Source organism: Microcaecilia unicolor, chromosome 2, assembly GCF_901765095.1.
Source record: "Microcaecilia unicolor chromosome 2, aMicUni1.1, whole genome shotgun sequence".
NCBI classification, from domain to species: Eukaryota; Metazoa; Chordata; class Amphibia; order Gymnophiona; family Siphonopidae; genus Microcaecilia; species Microcaecilia unicolor.
Genome location: NC_044032.1, coordinates 497,950,928 through 497,973,024, shown reverse-complemented (window position 1 = coordinate 497,973,024; position 22,097 = coordinate 497,950,928). Strand labels below are relative to the sequence as shown.

General features: G+C 42.1%; 1 protein-coding gene across 1 annotated transcript in view; it reads right to left on the bottom strand.

Moving 5' to 3' along the window:
- ABLIM2 (actin binding LIM protein family member 2) overlaps window positions 1–22,097 on the bottom strand; it is a 309,478-nt gene that overhangs the window by 75,779 nt on the left and 211,602 nt on the right. The gene's annotated exons all lie outside the window — the stretch shown is intronic.

The following is a 22,097-nucleotide window of genomic DNA, read 5'->3' as shown; positions in this document are numbered from 1 at the left end:
TTGCATTATATAAAAAATATATAAATATTTACAGAACAGCATCAGTGTTACCAGTACTGCCGAAGAGAAAGGTGACAGAGCAGACTTTTTGTAATAGGACAGCTATGGACTGGCCAGTTTAAATGAAAACTATTAATTCATGATCAAATAAATCCCCCCCCCCCCCCCAACATAAAAAAATACAGCAGAACATACAAAAATAATAGAGACCTGAGAATAATAATCCCTTTCACAGGAAACAGAGCCAGGAAAGGTGTTATTTTGAACACTCTAGTTTTGCCATTGCTGTTTCAAGAATACAAAGCAGTGTATGTAATACAAACAAAAGAAAACAGGCAGAGGCTGACCGCTGATGAGGGCATCGTGTGGCTGCCTGAGTAATGGGTATATGCAAAAGTAGAGGATGCCACAAACCAAACCAGCGAACTTTCAAGTTTCCACTAGCAAAGGTCTTCTTTTTGCATTTGTTTTATAGTTTATGATATATAAAGAGAGAGAGAGGTGATATTTAAGTCTAATTAAAGAAACAAGACTGTGGAGAGAGGAAGGGACTTGTAAGATAGGGAGAAAAAAGGATAGGGAATGTGTAGGAGGCGTGAATGAGAAAGGAAGGAAAGAGAAGGAAGAAGGGCTAGAGATGGGAGACATCATGGAATACAGAGACAGAGGAGATATTGGGATGCAGAGAGGGAAATGAGAATTCAATTAAGAACATAAGAACGTAAGTGTTGCCATACTGGGACAGACCAAAGGTCCATCAAGCCCAGTATCCTGTTTCCAACAGTGGCCAATCCAGGTCACAAGTACCTGGCAAGATCCCAGAACAGTAAAACAGATTTTATGCTGCTTATCCTAGAAATAAGCAGTGGATTTTCCCAAGTTCATCTTAATAATGGCTTATGAACTTTTCTTTTAGGAAATTAGCCAAACTTTTTAAAAAGTCTGCTAAGCTAACTGCTTAGTAAAACATGTTCTGAATGTGTGAATAATCCCTAAATGTCACCTGGATTTCATCCTGCAGCATCTAAAGAGCCATGGAGATGACGGAAGAAGTTCACAAGAAATGACCGGAGGAACAACACCAGCAGCAGTTCTCAACACGTTCATTTTTCTGTCTGTATGTATGTAGGTAAGTAAATATATTCCCTTAAAACTAGTGATATGAGGAAGCTATTGTAAGCTCCTAGTCTGACACAGGTGTGTGTTAAATTCAAGTTACTGAAAAACTGCTCCACTGTGACAAATCCATATATCTCTGCCCCCTCGCTCCCTTTACTAAACTGGTGGAGAGATTGGTGCTTGCTTAGCTCCTTTTCTGGCCATGGGTCCTCTCAGCCACATGGATACCGCAAGATATATGCTGGTGAGCAATGCAGGAAGACATTGAGCATGGATTTACTTCTGTGTGGCATACATGGGAAGGGGACTGGTGGTGGGAGCCACTAGATATCAGGGATTGTTCAGGGATCAGGTCGGGACAGGATAGGAGAGGCAAAATACCATGGCATGCTTATTTGAAGCTTTTTTATTAAAATATCAAACTTCTTGTCAGTGCCTGAGCCAATTACCGTTCAGGGACTGACAGGAAAGGTAACAATGGAGCAATAATTTAAATGATAGCATGCTGCAGTATTTTTGTGCGGTATAGCTCTACTGCAGGGCTTGCTGTATCTGCTCCTGTGTTTGCATGACCTGCTCATAAAAGTTGGTGTGCCACACATTTTTGTTTAATATGTGCGTTGGGCTTGAAAAGCTTGAGAAACACTGCTCTAGGAAACTAGACTTAATCACAAAAGTAGAAAATGAGGAAAAGGCTGCCATCTAGAGGGCAGTGTATATAACAGGGGTTGCCCCAAACACACAGTCACTGTCCCTGTAAAAACTGGCCTTGTGAATATATAAACGTACACTATACTGCTTGAAGAAACAAACTATGCACAGTTTTAGATTTTAGAAGTATATAGAGAAACAGTAACAACAACAAAAAATCTACCACTCATAGAATCTATTTTTTTTCTTCATTTTGTGCCCAAATGGGTGAAATGTAATTATACCTGCTAGCTACAGGATCTGTTTACTAAAGTTCATAAAAATGTGCTTTAAAGCATGGTTTTAACACACATTAGTTACCAGAATATTAACTATACTGCACTATAGGGTCTTTTTTACTAAGGTGTGCTAACTGAATTAGCACACACTCAGTGCTCACTAAATGGTAAGACGCCCATAGGAATATAATGGGCATCTTATCATTTAGCACATGCTAAATCTGTTAGTGCACCTTAGTAAAATGACCCCTACGTGAGCAGTACAAGTTACCAAATGCTGTAATATGGGATGGTCCTACAGCCAGAAATGCAAACAAGTTAACCTCTGTGGCAACAACTATGTCTGTCTGCAGAATGACATGCTCCGGGTCCTTCTTCCCCTCCCAAACCTTGAGTTACAACATTTCATTCCACCACTGAAATACTCCCCACATATATGAATGTGACCCTTGCCCCTCTTGCCCTGACCCTCAATTAAACAATGGTATTCTGTTCATCCACCAGTAAACCACTCATTTTTTGTTACATTTGTACCCCATGCTTTCCCAACCCTTAATATGTGAACACACACAGAGAAATATCTGATAAGCAACTCTGCTTTATCCTCACCAGATTCTAAGTATTCTTCCCCTTCACCCTTGAGTCTCACAATGTCACTTTTGCATTTCCTCCTTTTACTAACATATCAAAAAATGTCTCCCCCACCCCCAATGTACCATATTGGCTATTTTTCTTCCATTGGCATCTTGGCTTTGCTGATTACCTTACCAGCTTCTCTTAGCTTTTCCAGATATTATTTGTCTCCTCTTTCTGCTATCCCTTGTAGTTTATGAAGGCTTACCTCTTTCCCCTTAGCTTTTCAGCTACTACTTTTGAGATCCAAAGTGGCCTCCTTTTTTCTCTTACTTTATTTTCCTAACAAACTATAATAATATCAGCATTTATATCCTACTTAACCTTCAGGTTCAAAGTAGGTTACAAGTAGAAATACAGAAAACATACTAATTTAGAAATCTAAATCTAAAATAAAACTATAGAATCTTATCATCAACATCAACAAAACAACAGGAGATCAGATCAGTATTTCTAAAACAGCCAGACTTTTATCGCTTTCCTACATGACATATATTGGAAATATTCCTAATATTAGATGACAAGCTGTTCCAAGGTTCTGATGCTTTCCCAAACAACATTTTCTCTTTTGCATTAACCAGATGACAGAGTGTGTGGGATGGAGGAGCAAAAACTCATATGATGACCGCAAACATCAGGAAGACCGATACATGGTAATCATACAATTTAAGTACTCAGGGCTTAAGCCATATAAAATCTTGAAAATATGCCCATATGTGAAACCAGTGCAGCTCGCGTAAGAGTGGAGTGATCAAATTTACTTCCACCCAAAATCAATTTAGCAGATACATTCTGAAGAGTTTGCAGTCTCTGTAATTATTTTACTGGAAGTCCCATTAAACAAACATTTCAGTAATCTAAGGAAAATGGTGACAATCTAAAAAATATTTCAATCTATGCAATAATTTTAACTGAAAAATAACCTTTTGGACCAAATTATTAACGTGAGCATGGTTAAGCCTGCATCCACCCACACTCCCAAAAGTTTTATCTCTTTTTTTTTTTTTTTACAGAGATATCAGTGTCATGGAGCCACATTGTACTCAATGGTACATTGGGTGTGTGGCCCTTAAAATAGTTCCTTTCAGTTTTGCCCTCTGCCCTTCCACTTTCCATCCAGCTGTCTTTGAGGTATTCCCCCATTTTATCAAAGTTAGTTTTTTGGAAGTCTAGAACCTTCATTTTTGAATGAACTCTCTCCATGGGTGCCTTCATATTGTACCACAGTATCTGGTGATCATTGGATGCCAGATGATCACCCATTATAACATGATAAACAGTCTCTCCATTTGTAAGCACTAGGTCCAATATGCCTTATCCTTCATATGATCCAGTACCAACTGCTGAAATAGTTCTCCCTGTATGGAATCCAGGATCTCCCTGTTTCTAGACAAAACTGCAACAGGGATGTCTCAATCAACTTCTGGCATACTGAAATCACCTATTAGTAGCACATCTTCTTTCTTAGCTTTATTGTGAATGTCTTCAATTAAATCTCTGTCCACTTCTTCTGCCTGTGAAGGAGGCCTAAATATGTTCCATTCCCTCTTTACAGATTAATTCACAGTTCCTCTTCCTTAACTTATAAGTTCTGCAATTCTGTTGTCTTAATATTATTTTTTAATAGATAATGCAACTTCTCCTTTCTTTCTTTCTTTCTTTCTTTCTTTCTACTCTGTTCTTCCTGAATAGATTATAGCCCAGTATAACCATATCTGCAAGATGGTTCCCTGTGTACCAAGTCTCTGTGACCACCATTGAATCCAAGTTAGCCTCCTCCATCACTGCCTCATCAAGAAGCTTATTTCCTATATTACAGGCATTAGTATACACAGCTTTCCAGATGTTGGCCTTATTTCCCATTTCTGTAGAGATATTTTGGGGTCAATATTCAGCTGGCGGTGCTCAGCGTTTTGCTGACTGCCACTAGTGTTATGCCTGGAAACTCAATGCTGGGCCACGTCCGGGCTCAAGCACATGAATATCTAGGTTTATGGCGCCGGCTAAACCATAGTCGGTTAAGTGTGATATTCAGCACAACCTACTATGCATAAAGATAGCACTGACTTTTATGTGGTCTTTTTAATGTGGCTACCTTGGCCGTTTAAGTGCTGAATATTGGCACTTAACCAGCCAAGTGCTGAATCCGCTCCGGAACGCCCCCAAAATAACTGGTTTTATAACCGGACATTTTCAGTGGCACTAACCAGTTATGTGCTGCTGAAAACAAGCGGTTAGCCCTGAAAAAGTGATTTAACTGGCCAGGAGCCATTTTTGGCTTGTTAAATCACTTTGAATATCAACCTCTTAATGTTTTACTTTCCTAAAGGCTTTTAATTACCTGGGGACTTTGTTCACCCATTTTCAGTGACTCTAGTGTAAAGCCCTCTTAAAAGGCTTAGCCAGTCTGTTGCAGAAGCTACCACCCCTTCTTTGATAAATGGCCACTGTGACTCCTGAGTGAGGGTTGGGTGTGGGCCGGTGAAATAATACGGCCGGAGAAAGGGGTGAAACCAAAAATAAGTATTTATTCAAGGGAAACCTTGGGCCTGTTCCTTTCACAGGGCCCGAGATATAGGATAGGGAAACTTCTGCAGTTCAATATATTCAGTCTTAGCGGCCTCTGACGGTAGGCCAAGCAAAGTCTGAGAGTGTCGAGGTTGCCTTGCCCCAAACACAGCCGATAAGTCCTCAGTTCTTCACTGGGGTTCAGGTCTAGCTTCAGCCAGACCTCAAAGCAAAACTTATAAAATTCAATCTGGTAAATCAATTGTCTTACCTCAGCCAGGTCACATAAGTACATAAGTAATGCCACACTGGGAAAAGACCAAGGGTCCATCGAGCCCAGCATCCTGTCCATGACAGTGGCCAATCCAGGCCAAGGGCACCTGGCGAGCTTCCCAAACGTACAAACATTCTATACATGTTATTCCTGGAATTGTGGATTTTTCCCAAGTCCATTTAGTAGTGGTTTATGGACTTGTTCTTTAGGAAACCATCTAACCCCTTTTTAAACTCTGCTAAGCTAACCGCCTTCACCATGTTCTCCAGCAACGAATTTCAGAGTTTAATTATGCGTCGGGTAAAGAAAACCTTTCTCCGATTTGTTTTAAATTTACTACACTGTAGTTTCATCGCATGCCCCCTAGTCCTAGTAGTTTTGGAAAGCGTGAACACACGCTTCACATCCACCTGTTCCACTCCACTCATTATTTTATATACCTCTATCATGTCTCCCCTCAGCCATCTCTTCTCCAAGCTGAAAAGCCCTAGCCTCCTTAGTCTGTCTTCATAGGGAAGTCGTCCCATCCCCGCTAACATTTTAGTCGCCCTTCGCTGCACCTTTTCCAATTCTACTATATCTTTCTTGAGATGCGGCGACCAGAATTGAACACAATACTCAAGGTGCGGTCGCACCATGGAGTGATACAATGGCATCATAACATCCTCACATCTGTTTTCACGATTATGGAACACACCTTCCATGTCTGATGATGGCAATTCAAATCTTCTCTCCCTGGGCCTTCTCATCCTCAGCCTGGCTCTGTCTTCTATACTCCCAGATATGAGCTGCACCCCTCCCAGCTCAACTCCTCCTGGGGCAGGTCTCATTCTCTTAAGGAGGGGAGAGGGGCAGTGTTCTGTAGACTCCCTCATAGCCACCATCTCTGCTCAGCAGCCCATGAAGAAATCATTCCATGGTCCAGGAAGCTGAATCGCTGTTATCGATGCCATCTGTACAGCCATGCATGCAGCTCCATGATGCAACCTTCTCTACTTAGCCATTTACCTTCAACATGGATGATCAATGAGAACACTATCTGTGAACCTATCTGCCTCACCCTTTCTCCCAGAACCATGAAGTCACTTTTGATACCTTTGGAGAGATATGCAATGTTAATCATATCAACATGGACAAACATCATCAGATAATAGTCAGTACATTTGATGAGTCTTGGCAAACTAAAGCTCAACCCAGAGAAATCAAAGAAGAGTTCCTTGCCATTGCCCCCTTTAATTGATGATTGCCCCATCCCTCTAAGAAGATTGTTAAAAACTCTTAATGCATGAATCAATGTGCAACATCATTGAGATCCTGAAAGGAATGTATCAAATGTATTTACTGGATTGCTAAAAATGAGTTTGTAAAAATAACTTTTTATTTAAACAAGACAGAGAAAGATGAACTGAACAGAAAAATACACCATTTAACACATAAAAGCAGGTGGATTGATGTTGAGCAGATTGTTCATTTGTTAAATTAATATTTGGTTTAATACAATAAAATATATGTGAATAGTTTATATCTCGGGAACTCACAATAAGGAGAGGTTCGTGATTAAGGAGAGAGTTCCCTGCGGAAGGTTGTGTGTGCTAGAGAGAAGAAGGAAGGCTTTAGAATACCAAAGACTCCCGTAAGATATTGAATTCTGGCTGGAAGGCGTACAAGTGCCAACGGGAAAGCCTCTACTTACAGAAGCTAACCAATGTATAAGGTGGGGGGGGAAAGGGGGGGATAGGGGAGGGGAAGGAAAGATGTATATAAAAGATAAATGGGAACAACAACAAAATGTATTAGTTCAATAGTTTATGAAACATTTGTCAATGAATATATACTGGGGTATGTTGAATTATAATTGTGTAATGTGGAATATGTTTCCCAATAAAAAAATGTTTTAAAGTAACACATAAAAGCAATACTAGCATAAAGGACTAAAATCCACAGAATACAGTCCAACAACAATACTTTCTGAGGCATTTACTGAAAAATCCACCATTCAAAAAGAAAAGGAGAAAAACGGGTCCAGACAACAAGCCAAACCACAATGTAGAGGATTCTATCCAATATTTGTCTCCGGGTTCATTAAGAAGTCCAAATCTTGTCATATTTTGATTTTGCTCCTCTCAAGCTACTGAGTTTTTAACCACAAGAGTTGAGATTTGAATGTGAGGCAATAATTAAAGTGAACACTAAACCTCTTGGTGTTCTCCTTGATAATTGTCTCACATTCAATTCTCAGATCTGAAATGTGGTTAAAAACTTATTTTTTTGCACTGTAGTAAATACATTTCCTGGATCTTAGATCATGAGTTGGTTACTAACTGCTTGGACTTTTCAAATCTCTTTATGCTAGTTTCACACTTTCCAGCAGTAGATGCATTTAACTAATACAAAACTATGGGCTGTGTTTACAAAGGTGAGCTGTAGGCGGGTTAATGTTTTTAACACACATTAATAGTTAATGCGCGTTAAACACTAATGAGTCCATAGGAATCTATTGGTGCATTAGCATTTAGTGTGCCTTAACTTTAAAGGCATGTTAAAAACGCTAATGCACCTTAGTAAACGTACCCCTACGAGACATATAATGCCACAAAATTTGAGCATAACACTTCTCCTTATGGAGGAGAGTAAAAATAATTTTTCAGAATACAACCGTGGAAACATTAATGGCAGGAACTCGTTACGTTGCTAGCGCCCATTTCATTGCGTTAAGAAACGGGCCTTTTTTTACTAGTAAATAAATAAATACACACTGAGCAGAAGGTTTCAATGCATCATCAATGATGACACCTAAATCTTTTTCCAGAGCAGTGACTCCTAACGTGGAACCTTGCATCATGTAGCTATAAGTTTGGGTTCTTCTTCCCTACATGCATCACTTTGCCCTTGCACACATTAACCCCCTAATTCTACATATACCCCGGATTCTATATAGTGTGACTAAAGTTGCGCGTGCAAATCCGGTTGTATTCTGGATTTGTGCATGCAACTTAATTAGTTAACAAGCCAATCAGCGCTGATTATTGCCAATTAACAAGCAATTACTGCTGCTGGAATTATACGCCAAAAAAATAAAAATTCTGTGCAAAGAAATTTCAAAATTCTGCGCACAAAATGTGCAAATTTGTCATAATTTAACCAATATTACAGCCCTCCACATACAAAGATACCATCCATATTTTCCCAGCCCCCTTCCAGAACCTATAGCATCCATATTTTTTCCAGCCCCCTCCCTGCACACACATATAGCATCCACCTTTACAGCCCCCCTCCCACCCACCCATAGCATCCACCTTTTTTTACAGTCTCCCACCACCCACCTACACATAGCATCCACATTTTTTACAGCTGGATAAAACCATTTTAAGGGCCATTGTGATTAAGGTATCATATAATTTGGAAGCATATACAGTGCACTCCATTTAAGTGCACGTTGGATAAGCGCATGCTTTGTTTAACTGCATGCCGTACTTCGGTCCCGTTTTTGGCACCATCAATTTCTATGGGGACAAACTTCGCACCACTGATAAGTGCAAGATTCGCTTATATGCATGGTTCAAGACCGCTCCTCTGCAGGGAAGACTCCGCATAAGTGAACGCATGAAATATGGAAGCCGATTGGCGCATGACAACCAGCGAGATTTCAAATTTACTGCCTCTAACTGCCACAGGCAGAATAAGCAAAAGAATGTTGTTAGGGCGTACACCGGGGTCATTGTCGTGGCGGAACTGTAAGACTTTAACACTGGCTGAACGATTAGAAGTTCTTAAAAAATTAGAAAACAAAGTCAAGCATCTATTGCTAAAGAATATGGTGTTAATCCTAGTCGAATTTCACGTGTCTTGAAGCAGAAAGACCAGGTTCTGGAAGAATGGCAAAACAATACAAATCCACCTCGGAAATGAAAACGGGCAGGAAAAGCTGAGGGGGTAGAAGGTGCTCTTCTTTGGTGGTTTTCTCGAGTCAGGAGCAGTTTCCTGTCAGTGGTCCACTGCTTATGAAGAAAGCTAATCAGCTAGCTGAAAGTCTTGGACTAACTGAATTCAAACCCACTGTTGAATGGTTGGAAAGATGGAAGGAGAGGAACAGCATAAGATTCAAGAAACAGCATGGTGAGAAACAAGACGCTGATGACTTTGGTGCTGAAAATTGGGTTGTTTCAGTTCTTCCTACCATCTTGAACGAGTTTGCACCTCGTGACATTTTCAATGCTGACAAAAATGGTCTCTACTGGAGAGCGATTCCTGATGGAACACTTGCATTCAAACATGCCGAAACTACTGGAGGTAAAACACCGAAGGACCGACTGACAATCCTCCTTTGCTGCAATATGGATGGGAGTGAGAAGTTGGAACCCCTCATCACTGGAAAGAGCAAACAGCCCCATTTCTTCAAGAAAGTTAAGTGACTTCCAGTGTCATACGAGGCTAACGCAAATTCATGGATGACTGGGGAAATTTGGAAACAGTGGCTAAAGAAGTTAGACACTAGAATGCGGGCACAAAAGTGTCAGATTTTGCTGCTTTGTGATAATTGTGCTGTACACATTGATGATGTCAGGCTGTCCAACGTCAAGGTGGTCTTCCTGCCACCAAACACTACCTCTCTGATCCAATCTATGGATCAGGGCATAATAGCCAATTTCAAACAACATTATTGGGCTCTTGTGCTACATCGTCTGATGAGCATTATGGATGACCAGACTGGCAAGGATAAACGTGCTGTTGAACTGGCTCGTAATCTATCACTGTTGCATATGCAGAAAGAAGCCTGGAATCATGTTACACAGGCAACCACTGTGAACTGCTACATGCGGGCAAGCTTTGTTAAGGATGTGGAGAGGGACGAAACAGATGCAGCTGTTGCAAACGCATCAGATGATGAGGTTATTGACATCCCAGTCGGTGTTACTGAAGAGCAGTTCCATCGCTATGTAGCTGTTGATTACGATCTACAAACAGCTGAAGACAGCACTGATGTCGAGATATGCGCCTACAAGCAGGCAACAGCGGCTGATGATGGAACAGATGAAGAAATGAGCAGCGAGGCACATGCTGATGAAATTCAACAACCTCCTCCTGTCACTTTTGCAAGAGCACTGGAGAGTCTCAAAACCGTGCGGGCCTATCTGGAGGCCACTGGATGTCAGTGCTATGACAGTTTTTACCGTCTGGCAGACGTAGTCTATGGAACTCACAGACCCAAGGGTGTACAGAGGACTATAACATTACTTCAAGCAAGCCTAAAGTCAGTTAACTGAGACTGTATATTGTACGTATAATAATAAACAGTACTGTACATATGTTTATCAGATGTCAAGCTTCTTTGGGTCACAACGGTTAAGTGCACACTCTGGTTAACTGAATGCATTTCTTTGGTCCCAGACCCTTGCACTTAAGCGGATTGCACTGTATATCCAAGGAATTTTCTCTCATCTGCCATTTGGATGTTCAGTCTCCTAGTCTTGTAACATCCTCTACAATTTCTCATAGTCCTCTTGTGATTTTACTACTTTGATTAAGGGGAAAAGTAGGTGCTCAATTCTCAAAGTTAGGCATCTAAAGTCTTTGAAAATTTAGCGCTGTGGTCTTTGTTTGGTAAACTTACTTTTTTGTTAGCTTAGCTGTGATAATATGAGTGGTAAGCCCTCATCTGAAATATCAGGGTTCCTACAAGGGGAATCAGTAAGATGCAATTTTAAAAAAATTTGCACTCTGAATCAGACAGGGAGCCATCTACCAGGCAGTCCTCGACTGATCATGAATCAGAATGGGCCGGCATGATTGGGAGCAGAGTCAGAATCGGAAGACGAATGGCTTATCCATTCAAAAGAGACTGTGGCTTGGTTAGGAATGGACACAGCTAATGCATGAAGCTGATGATAATATGGAGTGACAAGATAAGGAGTGAGTGTGATCCCCTCTGCAGATGAACCTCCAAGATGCTCAGAAATGACATAAGAAAATCTTACCTAGTGGAGCAAGAAAAGTGCTTCAGTCCACCAGCTTCTTCAAATGAAGAGGAATCGAGACTATTTATGTCATGTTTGGGTCAGGGATGCATCTATTTATTTATTTAAAACATTTGTATCTTGCACATCTACAGTCCTGAGTGGGGAAGAATCCACATTCACAATAATGGGTGCACAAATCAACAGACACACAACATAACCATGTTATCTTCTAAAACTTTAAAATCTAACAGTAACCAAGTCAATCCCAAACTCGTCATTAGGAAGAAATATCAAAAGCTTCATCCACATTTCTTAAGGCTCTTAGGGGCCCTTTGACTAAGCCGTGGCAAAAAGTGGCCTGCAGCAGTGTGAGCACATCTTTTGTGTGTGTGCCGGGCCAGTTTTTATCGCATCCTGGAAAAAGGGCCTTTTTTTAAAGGGGCTGGAAAATGGACGTGAGGCAAAATAAAAACCAGCATGTGTCCATTTTCAGCCTGAGACCTTACCGCCACCCACTGACTTTGCAGTAAGGTCTCATGCATTACTCGGGCGGTAGGAATGCAGCGTACACACACTGCCCGTCTACCACCGAGTAAGAGCCACACAGTACAAAACAGAAAATATTTTCTACTGCATCTTTTCGGCGCATGCCAAATTCAGAATTACCGCCTGGGGCATGCGGTAGCCAGGCGGTAATGCCAATTTGGCGCATGCTAGATGCGCGTAGGTCCTTATATGTCTTTGTTAAAGGGCCCCTAAGCTTGGTAGGTAATGAGTTCCACAATCTTGATCCTCCGATATAAAAAATTGAATTCCTATACTTATCCATAGGGTTACCATATGGCTCCAGAAAAATGAAGACACATTGATCCAGTCTGGCTTTTGCTTCCATTGAAAGCAATAGAAGTAAAACCCAGACTGACTCAATCTGCCCTCCTTTTTCTGGAGCCATATGGTAACCCTAACAGTCTTAAAAGATGGAACAGCAAGCATGTTAGAAGATGCTGACCTCAGAGATCGAGAAGGCTGATGTATATGCAAACTTGCTGAAATCACTGGAGAGATTTTATCAATTATCACTTTGAATACCAACAATAAAATCCTTATATTGGTGTGAGTAAATCCGGATTCTGCTTGAAAGAGCTTTTGTGACTGGAATAACATGAGCCCAGTTTGGAAACAATATTCTCTGAGGATATAACTCTTGTCTGCTTGCAAAATTACTGGTATTTACATTCCAATGGAAAGCTCTGTGTTTTTCTCCTGAAGCCGCAGACGTTTTAGTGCACTTCCTTCCTATGCTGCTTGTGAGAGTTTCCATGTAGCCAGACAGGGGGCACCAAGAAGGAGTGACTTCATGTAAACAGTACTTCAAAGCTATTTTATAAAATAAGCAATTTTCAAATATACATCCGAAGGAATGCACTTTTGACTTTGTCGCACAAGCATGAATTGCCTCAGACAGCAGTAATTATTCAAAACAATGACACATTACCTGCTCTGGCTGAATTAGATTGTTAGGTAGACTCTTGGAGTTCCTGTCATATCATCTCCAGAAACTTGAAGCTTTGTCACCTGTGGTATCTTTTACAGGCCAACAAAGAGCGTAACATCATTCACTCATGTACATCAAGTTTTGGACCCTGTGAAACCTGTTTCCGCAGCTCATTCTGGACTGCCGGGGGTCACCACTCTTCCTTCATGGCGACACGGGTAACATGGAGGTGGATCCCTTTTTCATTCGGCAGAGGGATCTAGCCATTACAGAGGAGGTAGAACGTCTACAAATACACTACTTTTTTCTGAATTAATGTTATTTATATCTCATAGAAGACAGCTATCAAAAAGAATGATGATAGTGTGTTTTCTTGTGGGCACAGAGTTGATGATGATTTGTGAGGAAATGGAGGTCAGTTTCTCAAACGGGGAGACAAGGCATTAAGGGGGTCTTTTACTAAAACTTAGCTTGAGTTATCTGCAGCAGGGCCCATTTTATTCCTTTGGGCCCTGCTGCAGATAACTCGAGCTAAGCTTTAGTAAAAGACCCTGTGAAACAGGGAAAGAAGCAAGGCATTTGGGAGCTTATAATTGTATATGCTGAGCTTGATATCAGCTGAGTGGTCAGCCTATAAATTTAAAATGAAAAATTATCTATATATACAATTAAGCACGGTTTTGAGGACAATGCTGGCCTAGTTTTAAGGATTACCTATCTATTTCAAGTTATTCCTATTTCTGCATACAGACTTGAATGCTTAAGTGAGATGGAAGCAGATGAACTCTGTATCCCTTTTAGCCCCACCCAAGGACTGTTCCAAATCCTGCCTCAATGTAAAATGCATAACTTCGGCCATACAGTAACTTATAGAGCCAAAGATTAAGCATTTGGTGGCCCAGGAAATTTAAAACAAAGCAGTTATGCAGTTTAGATCTACTGCCAGCTGTACAACTGCTTACTGTGGTTCAGCAGTGTACCTACCTTATATGGCACCCAGGGCAGAGCACCCCCTGGGCAGAGGTGCGCACACACCTCCCACAGGCAGTGCACCCCCCCAGGCAGCGCTCACACCCCTTCTCCAAGCAAGGGGGTGCGTGGAGCGGGCACACACTGTCGGCTCTGCCGGTACCCTGCCCCCTCAGACATCAACTTCCTGTTCCAGGGCAGGAGACTGGCAGAACTGATAGCATATGCCTGATAGCACTGGCAGAACTGATAGCACCACCTTACTGCTGGCATCCAGGGCTCTGCCCTAGGTACACTAAATCTGTGGTTGATTTGACAGGACTACTGACACTGCAAGACAAGGAATATTGGAGGAAAGTAGCTGCTACATCAAACATGTCTTCCTATCTTAGAACAGTCTTCTAGCCCATTAAATCCCATATAGCAGGTTCAGAGCAGGTTACAGCAAGAGTATCTAGTCATAACCAGAACTGTATAATAAAACATAAATAAGCTATAAAATTAGTCATAATGGAATAGATTCAGTAAATGGCACTCAAAAAATGGCACAAAATAAAATCCATGCAGAGTGTTATGTGCTTTTTACAGAATAGCGCTTAGAGCCAATTTCCATGCCAGACTGGGCACGAGGATTACACCAACTAAACTTGGTGTAAATCCTGGTGTGTAATTTAGGCGCAGATGCAAAGCATCTTTAGTGAACACCCCTGACCGACACATGGCCCTCCCATGGTCATGCCCCCTTTTGCGTTGTGCGCCATAAGATATGAGCATGGATCATTATAGAAGAATGCCTAGCAAGATGCGTGCACAAATCCAAATTGAACCCAAGTAAAACTGAGCCTCTATGGTTCCCTAACACAAGTGGGGACCATACCTAACATCAAAATCTCTTTTGGGAAATATGAACTCCTCCTCAAATCACAAGTCAGGAATCTTGGATTACAGCTCGATTCAACACTTACTCTGATCCCCCAAATTCAAGCAACCTTCAAGAACAGCTTCTATCACTTGTGATAACTACGCTGCCTGTTTCCCTACATTGAGAAGGCAAGCCTTGTCTCAGTTGTTCATGCCATGATAACATCAAAACTGGATTACTGTAATGCACTCTACAATGGTCTGACTACAAAGGGTTTGCACCAGCTCCAATTGATCAGAATGCTGCAGCAAGACTCATAGCTTTGGAGTAAGTATACACAGGATATCCAGTACGTTAGCGTTTAACTTTCAAAAGGAGACTATGATAAAATGAGAAGAACGGTTGAAAAAAAAAACTTAGAGGAGTGGCTGCGAGGGTCAAAACTTTACATCAGGTGTGGATGCTGATCAAAAATACCATCCTGGAAGCCCAAGCCAAATATATTCCGTGTATTAAAAAAGGAGGGAGGAAAACCAAACAACCAAACAACATGGTTAAAAGTGAGTTGAAGGAAGCCATTAGAGCGAAAAGAAAATCCTTCAGAAAATGGAAGAAGGAACCGACAAAAAACGGCATAAGGAATGTCAAGTCAAATGCAAAGAGCTGATAAGGAAGGCAGAGAGGGACTTTTTAAAAAAGATTGCCTTGGAGGCAAAAAAACACAGTAAGAAATTTTTTAGGTATATTAAAAGCAAGAAGCCGTCAAAAGAATTGGTTGGACCGCTAGATGACTGAGGGGTAAAAGGGGCGATCAGGGAAGACAACGCCATAGCGGAGAGATTAAATTAATTCTTTGCTTCGGTCTTCACCAAGGAAGATTTGGGAGTGATACCGGTGCCGGAAATGGTATTCGAAACTGACAAGTCAGAGAAACTGAATGAAATCTCTATAGACCTAGAGGATATAATGGGGCAATTTGACAAATTGAAGAGTAGCAAATATTCATCCCTGAGTACTGACAGAACTATTGTTAGTCATATGTAAATTATCTTTAAAATCGAGTGTGGTACCGGAATATTGGAGGGTAGCTCATGTAATGCCGATATTTAAAAAGGTTCCAGAGGGGATCTGGGAAATTATAGACCGGGGAGCCTGACGTCGGTGCCGGGCAAAATGGTAGAGACTATTATAAAGAACAAAATTACAGAGCATATTCAAAAGCATGGATTAATGAGACAAAGCCAACATGGATTTAGTGAAGGGAAATATTGCCTCACCAATCTATTACATTTCTTTGAAGGGGTGAACAAACATGTGGATAAAGGCGAGCCAGATGATACTGTGTATCTGGACTTTCAAAAGGCGTTTGACAAAGTACATCATGAAAGACTCCAGAGGAGATTGGAGAGTCATGGGATAGGAGGTAGTGTCCTATTGTGGATTAAAAACTGATTAAAGGATAGAAAACAGAGAGTAGGGTTAAATGGTCAGTATTCTCAATGGAGAAGGGTAGATAGGGTTCCTCAGGGGTCTGTGCTAAGACGGCTGCTTTTTAATATATTTATAAATGATTTAGAGATGGGAGTAACTAGTGAGGTAATTAAACTGCTGACAACACAAAATTATTCAAAGTTGTTAAATCGTGAGAGGATTGTGAAAAATACAAGAGGACCTTACGAGACTGGGAGACTGGGCGTCTAACTGGCAGATGACGTTTAATGTGAGCAAATGCAAAGTGATGCATGTGGGAAAGAGGTACCCGAACTATAGCTACGTAATGCAAGGTTCCATGTTAGGAGTCACCGACCAAGAAAGGGATCTCGGAGTCGTTGTTGATGATACATTGAAATGCTCTGCTCAGTGTGCTGCGGCGGCTAAGAAAGCAAATAGAATGTTAGGTATCATTAGGAAAGGAATGGAAAACAAAACTGAGGACATTATAATGCCTTTGTATCTGTCCATGGTGCGACCGCACCTCGAATATTGTGTTCAATTCTGGTCACCGCATCTCAAAAAAGATATAGTGGAATTCGAAAAGGTACAGAGAAGGGCGACAAAAATGATGAAGGGGATGGGATGACTTCCCTATGAGGAAAGGCTGAAGCATGTAGGGCTCTTAAGCTTGGAGAAGAGACGGCTGAAGGGAGATATGACAGAGGTCTATAAAATAATGAGTGGAGTGGAATGGGTAGATGTGAACTATCTGTTTACTCTTTCCAAAAATACTAGGACTAGGGGGCATGTGATGATCCTACAATGTAGTAAATTTAATACGAATTGGAGAAATTTTTTCTTCAATCAACATGTAATTAAACTCTGGAATTCGTTGCCAGAGAATGTGGTAAAGGCGGTTAAGCTTAGCGGGCTTTAAAAAGGGTCTGGACAGCTTCCTAAAGGAAAAGTCCACAGACCATTATTAAATTGACATGGGAAAATCCACTGCTTATTTCTGGGATAAGCATCATAAAATGTATTGAGCTTTTCTGGGATCTTGCCAGGGATTTGTGACCTGGATTGGCCACTGTTGGAAACAGGATACTGGCCTGATGGACCTTTGGTCTTTCCCAGTGTGGCAATACTTATGTACTTAAGGTTGCAAGTGACGTGACCACATCACACCATTTTTGCATAAACTTCACTGGCTACAAGTACAACAAAGAGCCAAATTTAAAACTCTCTGTTTGATCTTCAAGGCCCTTAAAGGAAATGACCCAGAGTACTTGAAGAACAGTATCTCCCTCTACACACCTTCAAAGTCACAAGGTCCTCCCAAGGAGTTTCCCTAACCACACCCTCTCCAAAGGACATTACACGATGTAATACCTGCAAGTGAGCCTTCTCAGGAGTAGCCCCCACATTCTGGAATGCACTCCCTGAAAGGCTTCACTTAATACAAGAATATCTCTACCTCAGGAAGCAGGTGAGAGCTTGGCTCTTCAACCAGGCCTTTAACGGAAGAAGTAAATGATACTGGCTGCACATATCATAGCAGGATATGTTTATTCACTCCTACCCTAGCCAAGATAATGTTCAAGCACTTTTCTGACCTCATTTGCAACTCTCTTTAACTAGTCCCTTATTTTCTTACTCCATCTTATTTATCTATATACTAGCCGTTATGCCCATTAAAACGGGCGAGATTTCCAGCTACCCTCCTCCGCCGCGGCCCCTCCCCCCGAAGTCGCTGCAACCGTCCCCCCCTCCCCTGGAGTCACTGGCCCGGGCCCTCTCTTCGCGATTCAACTTACAGCGCCGAAACCGCAGCAGGCAGATCAGCTGAGCTGCCATCGGCCTTCCTTCTCTGCCTATGTCCCGCCCTCATGTGACGTAACGTCGGCGAGGGCGGGACAGAGGCAGGGAAGGAAGGCCAACGCAGCTCAGCTGATCTGCCTGCTGCGGTTTCAGCGCTGTAAGTTGAATTGCGAAGAGAGGGCCCGGGCCGGGTGGAGGGGGGGTGGCGGCAGTGACTCCGGTTGGGGGGGGAGCGGTAGCGACCTCGGCGGTTCCCTCCCTCCCCGCAGTTTCCCTCTCTGTCCCACCCCCGTCATCATGTATTGACGCGGGGGCGGGACAGAGAGGAAAAATCTCTACTGCGCATTTGCAGGTGAGCACGGTCACTCGCAATTTATATGTTTGATTCCATCTTTGCTTACACCCTATGCTATTACAATGTTTTTATTGTGTATTGTATTGATATTGTAATGTAGCATCATTATTCTGTGCTCTTCCACACCTGGCATTTTAATCACTTCAGATAACGCTAAACTATTTAACATGATGATTGCCCTCACCATTCACAATATTGTCCTGTATTGGAAAATAATTCAAACGTTTCCTTTTATGAATGGTGGGGGTCACATCTGTTTATTCAGAAATACGAAGAAATAATAGCCCAACAAGAAGCTATATGTCTACTTTTCACAGAATATGGTCAACTCCTAGACTCTTACTGCCCTTCTTCCTCACTCCCTTGATCCTTTGCTTTGGTATGTGCCTGTTTATTCCCCTCAATACCAATTTCCTGCATTTTTACTTCATCATGATTTGTCCTCACAGTCTCAAATTATAATATGCATTTTACAGATTACTTCTCACTGATCTACACTGCTTTATGGCTGTATTAATTTATGTTGACATTGTTATTTTCATGTTTGCTGTGTTTGTCAACAGTTTGAAAATCAATAAATAAAGAATAAAAAATGTTTATTGTGTATTGTGTTGGCATTATAATGTAGCATACTATGCCATACTTTGTATTGTTGTTTGAATATTTTTACTGCTGTAATTGTCTCTTGCTTATGTTTGACTTATTCTTTCTGTACACCGCCTTTAGTGAATTCCTTCAAAAAGGCGGTAAACAAATCCTAACAAAAAAAATAAATAAATAAATTAATTAATTAAAACAAAAGTGTTGTGGAGAGAGTTTTTTTGGCCTTTATAAAAATCACCTTTAAAATAGGTGCCTATTTCCAACTTGGATATAGGTGCCCTGTCATAAAATAACCCTCTGAATATGAAGGAGATGTTTGCTCTCCGGTGCATCCAGATTTATTTCCTACATATTCATTGAGGGGGTCCTGAAAACCTGACTGCTTTTGGGGTCTCGGATATTGTGCACCTGCATTTTAGCTGTAACTGTGGCACTTCTGTAAGGCTATTTTATAAAAACACACAGACACCGATGTGTCTTCATAAAATAGCCTCAAATTAGCAGCCTACTTGGCTTTCCACCCTAGGTGACCTTTTATAAAATTGTCATGACTATCTTACACTGCTGCTGTTTGGGAAGTCCTTGACTCAGAATATTTCAGTGTAACCTGTCCAACCCCTTTTGTTGTCAAGAATAAAAAGCGTCTCTTTAGATATTGATCCCATCATTGATAAATATTGGGATGGCTCTCTTATGACAGCGCATCTGTAGCATTTGAAGGAGAAATCACAAATCAACAAAGACAACTTCACCTAGATGCTCACAGCACACTCCAGAGGGTAAACAGTAGCAATGTGACTTTGTCCAATGACTGTGGCTATCCTTGGATCAGAAATATTAGATTAGAGATGCAGAGACACATGGAGGGGCATAATCGAATGGCGCCGGCCATCTTCGGGGGCTGGTTCCGCAAATGGGCGGAGCCAACCGTATTATCTAAAAGATGGGCCGGCCATCTTTTCTTTCGATAATACGGTTGGGGCCGGCTAAATCTCAACATTTAGGTCAAATGTTGAGATCGCCGGGTTTACAGATGGCCGGCTTCAAAAAAAGTGGAAAAAAAAAATCCAAGTGCTTATCAGGAATGTCCTTTTTTTTTTTTTGAGTGAAAGGACATCCCTGACATGCACTTTTTTGGACGACCCACTTCTGGATTACAAGACCGGTGCTCTAACTGCTTGGCCACAGCTCCGCTTATTTGGATGTCCCTCCCTTTTGAGTATGCCCCTTCAGGTCTCTCTCAGCCAATCACAGACAGGGGTCTCTCTCAGCCACTCACAGACAGCTAAATGCGCTGTGATTGGCTGAGAGAGACCCTTGTCTGTGACTGGCTGAGAGAGACCTGAAGGGGCATACTCAAAAGGGAGGGACATCCAAGTAAGTGGAGCTGTGGCCAAGTGGTTAGAGCACCGTCTTGTAATTCAGAGGTGGCTGGTTCAAATCCCACTGGTACTACTGAAAAAGGACATCGCTGACGAGCACTTGGATTTTTTTTTTTGGGTGGGAGGGGATTGGTGACCACTGGGGGAGTAAGGGGAGGTCATCCCCGATTCCCTCCGGTGGTCATTTGGTTAGTTGGGGCTCCTTTTTGAAGTTTGGTTGTGAAAAAAAAGGGACCAAGTAAAGCCGGCGAAATGCTCGTCAAGCCTGGCTTTTTTTCCCTATTATTGGGCGAAGCCAACCATCTCGTGAGCACGCCCCCGTCCTGCCTTCACTACCCTACTGACATGCCCCCTTGAAATTTCGCTGGCTCTGCGACGGAAAGCAGTTGAAGCCGGTCAAAATCGGCTTTCGATTATACAGATTTGGCCGGTTTCAGGAGATCGCCAGCCATCTTCCGATTTGTGTCGGAAGATGGCCGGCAGTCTCTTTCGAAAATGAGCTGGAAAGGGTCAAATTCTATAAATGGCACCTGACAAAACTGGCGTTGAAAAACCACGTGCATAGCATGATTCTATAAACTATGCCTAAAGTTAGGCATACTTTATAGAATATGTGCATGTGCCATTCTTGTGACTAAAATTTAGGTGCGCCCATTTAGGTTACCTAAAACCAGGCCTAAGTACCATAGTAACATAGTAGTAACATAGTAGATGACAGCAGAAAAAGACCTGCACGGTCCATCCAGTCTGCCCAACAAGATAACTTATATTTGCTGCTTTTTGTGTATACCCTACTTTGATTTGTACCTGTGCTCTTCAGGGCACAGACCGTATAAGTCTGCCCCGCACTATCCCCCCCTCCCACCCACCAGCCCCGCCTCCCAACCACACGCTCTGGCACAGGCACAGACCGTATAAGTCTGCCCAGCACTATCCTCACCTCCCCACCACCAGCCCTGCCTCCCAACCACCGGCTCTGGCACAGACCGTACAAGTCTGTCCAGCACTATCCCCGCCTCCCAACCACCAGTCCCGCTTCCCACCACCGGCTCTGGTACAGACCGTATAAGTCTGCCCAGCCCTATCCCCGCCTCCCAACCACCAGCCCCACCTCCCGATCTTGACTAAGCTCCTGAGGATCCATTCCTTCGGCACAGGATTCCTTTATGCTTATCCCATGCATGTTTGAATTCCGTTACCGTTTTCATTTCCACCACCTCCCGCGGGAGGGCATTCCAAGCATCCACTACTCTCTCCGTGAAAAAATACTTCCTGACATTTTTCTTGAGTCTGCCCCCCTTCAATCTCATTTCATGTCCTCTCGTTCTACCACCTTCCCATCTCCGGAAAAGGTTCGTTTGCAGATTAATACCTTTCAAATATTTGAACGTCTGTATCATATCACCCCTGTTTCTCCTTTCCTCCAGAGTATACCTATGCCTAACTTAGGCGCAAATCGGGTGTATTCCATAATAGTGCGCATAATTTTTTGAAATGCCCATGACTCGCCTATTCCACACTTATGATCACACCCCCTTTTTGGCTGTGTGTATTAGAATTTATGTGCACCATGTTGTAGAATATGACTAGAATGTGGCGTGTGTAAATTCTAATTAAAGCCAATTAGTGCCGCTAATTGGTTGTTAAGTACCAATTATTGGCGCAGATTGGCTTGTTAATCAATTGTCATGCACACAGTTTGGCCATGCAACCAAGTTATTGAACACAACTTAAGGCACCATTTATAGAATTTGGGGGA